Genomic DNA, 3575 nt, shown 5'->3' with positions numbered 1-3575 from the left:
GGGCTAGTTTCCTAGGCCATAGGTTTCGATTGTTTCATGTTGTTCCATGCCATGTTGTTTCACGTCATGTTGTTTCATGTCAACCTTTCACGTTGCAATGTAACAGACTAGCTGCAAGTGCAATGTCTGAGTGTCACATTATGTGTCCACCTGTGTGTCTGTGTAAGTAGCCTACTGAGGGCGCTCAAATTAAAGTTCAGTGCAGGTCTGACATCCGGTACCAGAACTCCGGGACCCAAGTGAGTTTCAGAATTCAGAATCTGAGGGATTCAGAAAGGTAAATCAATGTGTACGCCACACTGTAAGTAACTGCCAGTGGGTCCAGGGCAGCACCTGGTGACCAAATCATTCTTTCTGCATTGAAACCCTGACAACTCAGAGTAAAGAGAATAAATAAAGACAGTAAAGAGTAATATGTGAGTTCAGGTGTGGCCACAAAGAGGTTTGAGCCATCTCAGCATTTTCAGAGCTTTTGGGGATTCTAAATTGCAGACAAGGGCATGTGGACGACAGGAGTTTATATTTTAAGGCAAAGTGAATTTCTCTGCCAATTCCAAAGTTTCTTCTACAGTGCTGCTATAAAGTGTTCCCAGCACTCCAAGGGGAAAAGAACCCATCTCCTTCACTCCCAACTATAAAAACAAGCAAATAATATAAAACATAAAGCATTATTTAAAAGTAACATAAAGCAACATCTTATAAAGTAAAACTGTGCATTTTCTCCTTGTCAGGTATCACACCAAGTGCTCTTCGTGCCTTAATTCACTCACCCCTCACAACGACCCCGAGGTCGATTCTATCATTACTCCCACTTTGCAGAGAAGAAAAGGGACTCTGAGAGGGTAAACCATTTGTCCACAGTCACACACCTAACAGGGAGTTGAACCAGATCTTAAACCCAGATATTTTGACTTTAGAGCTTGTGTTCTTACCCGCTGCACAATATTGATTCCCTATAAATTGATCTGTAGATTGCACTGCACCAATTATACTAGAAAACACAAAAGGTGCCAATGGGGGCGGGGTGGGAGACAGGATTATGTCTCAGGATTTCCCCAATGCCGCATCGCCTTCCTTCCAACACATTCCTACAGTCCATAGAACAAACTGGTCCAGTTACAACCTCAGGCAGGCACGCCAAAAGTCCAAAGCCTGGGCTTTGATATTTACATCCTTTTCCAGATAGTAAAGCAACGCCCCCCCCCAACTGCTCAACCAATATTGAACTTGTTCCTGTTTTGTCAACAGATAAATTCAATTCAACAAGTTTTAGCAACTTCTATGCGCAGAGCTCCCCGCTAGTCTCTGTAGGGCAGGGTTTCTGGTCCCCTGGAGACATTCCCAAGCGTCCAACTACTTTTTACAAGAATTTTGTAATTTTGTGCTTTCGTTTTGAGAACAATCTAAAACAAGAAAATCTGTATATCTGGATTATTGGATTACCACTTTATAACCCAGTAATACTACCATTTGGTTTCAATGCCCGGGGTTTGTTTATAATTGCACTAATGCCACTAACGCTGACTAGGGCTACTTTAATTGCTGCAGGCTAATGAGAAGAGGATAGAGGTGGATTTAGCTCATGATAATGCTTTTGGGCTCAACTAAAGCCAGCGGACATCACGGTACAAGTGGAGGTTTTGCTGCAGTTCAAACTGAAAAAAGGGATGGGAGATCTGAGATACCACAGGGCCTGCTAAACCCAAAAGGGCCCGGTGTGGCAGTCTGCAAAGTATTTGCTTCAAGGAAGCAGTTAAATTCCAGCAAAATAGCATCCCTCTCATTAAATTAATGTTTGTAATTTGAGTTACATTAGTTTGGTTGCTTTGTTTCTATTTGATGGGCAAATTGACTTTGGCTTTATGGTGGCACGAGAGCTGTAAGCTTTAGGAACTTGTGCCTCATTTTATCATCATTTAGGCCTTGTTTAATAGTTTAAAAAACAATTTAAGTCGACACTGGGGATCCAAAGCAATTTTAATTTTTTTTTCTCTTAAAAAAGGCCTGTCGGGGCTTCCCTGGTGGCGCAGTGGTTGACAGTCCACCTGCCGATGCAGGGGACACGGGTTCGTGCCCTGGTCCAGGAGGATCCCACATGCCGCGGAGCGGCTGGGCCCGTAAGCCATGGCCGCTGAGCCTGTGCGTCCGGAGCCTGTGCTCCGCAACGGGGGAGGCCACAGCAGTGAGAGGCCCGTACTGCAAAAGAAAAAAAAAAAAAAGGCTTAGCATTCCACGACTGGTGGAATAGGAGGAGAAACAGATTCTCCTGTGAAATGCTACAACCTCTTGGGAAAGTAACCCACCATAGATTCTAGACTGCAGCCATAAATCCACAATTAGGTAAATAATATTTACTGAGGCCTTGTTTGGAGGGAAGAGAGAGAACAATTTCAATATCTACCTGTTCTATAAAAATGTTTTACTCAGCCTGCAGTAAATTTCAATATTTTTCAATTAGTTATCAAGTTGAAAAATCTGTCAGAGTTTTTTTGGACAGAGTATCACTGTCCAAAAGAACCCTGTGCTGCTGGAAATGTTCTAAATCTGCATTGTCCAATGATAGCCACTCAGCACATGCAGTTAATGAGCAGCTAGAAATGCAGCTAGTGCAACTGACAAACTAAGTTCTTTATTTTATTTAATTGTAATTAAGTTAGCTACAAGTGGCTTGTGGCTACCACCTGGGACACTGCATTGAAAATAAGGTTGTCCAACTAAAATATCTAATGCTCTGTCAACACTGAGTCCACAAAGCAACAACTGGCTGGAGCTGAGAAGCCACAGCTGCCTTTAGACACAGCATGCACTCTCCAGTTTGCCACAGTCCTCACCACTCCCTAACTTCTCACACCTGCCCATCCCACTCATCTATATGTCCTGCCCAGCCCCTCGAGACATCCGAATTTATGACACTGATTTGTGCCGTTTCCCTTAACCATCTTTCTCTTTACTCGGCTTTACCAAATGAAACGCTTCCAAATCAGACCGAAACGCCCCCTCTACTGCAGAGAATACTCCCAACATAACTAAGTCTGAGATTATTTCCCCCTCCTCTGAACTCTGATAAGCACTTGTCTGACAATCCACGTAACACTCATCCTGAATGGCTTCAAAATTTAATTATCTTTCAGGTTCTTCTGTTTTCCCCCGGACTATAAGCTCTAGGATGACTTTGACTCTGCCTTATGTGTCTATACTTCTTATAGCATCTCGCTGGTCACAGAACTCGATAAAAGAAGGCTCTCAGCATCTCTTTCCTTATGAGTGACGGCATTCCACTGGGCAACCTCTCTTCCTCTTTGAGCAGCCCTAACCTGTTGGTGTGTCAGCTCTGCCACCTCCCCCTCCCCACCAAGAGCCACCTTCTCTTCCTCTCTCTGCATCAGTGTTACCAGGGAGACAGTGATTATGTCTCAGTAACATCAGGTTGTTGGGAGCTGGGAGGTAGGAGAGACTTGCAGTTTTTACCCCGGCGACGCCAATTCTTTCCTTATTTTCCCACTCCAAACATTGTTGTAAACTACAGGCTTGTTTTGTTTAACCTACACAGTGTTTTTAAAAATTGGATCAAAAAA

The sequence above is a fragment of the Lipotes vexillifer genome, unplaced genomic scaffold, assembly GCF_000442215.2.
Source record: "Lipotes vexillifer unplaced genomic scaffold, Lipotes_vexillifer_v1.1 scaffold371, whole genome shotgun sequence".
Lineage (NCBI taxonomy): Eukaryota > Metazoa > Chordata > Mammalia > Artiodactyla > Lipotidae > Lipotes > Lipotes vexillifer.
This window is presented reverse-complemented; position numbering follows the sequence as displayed.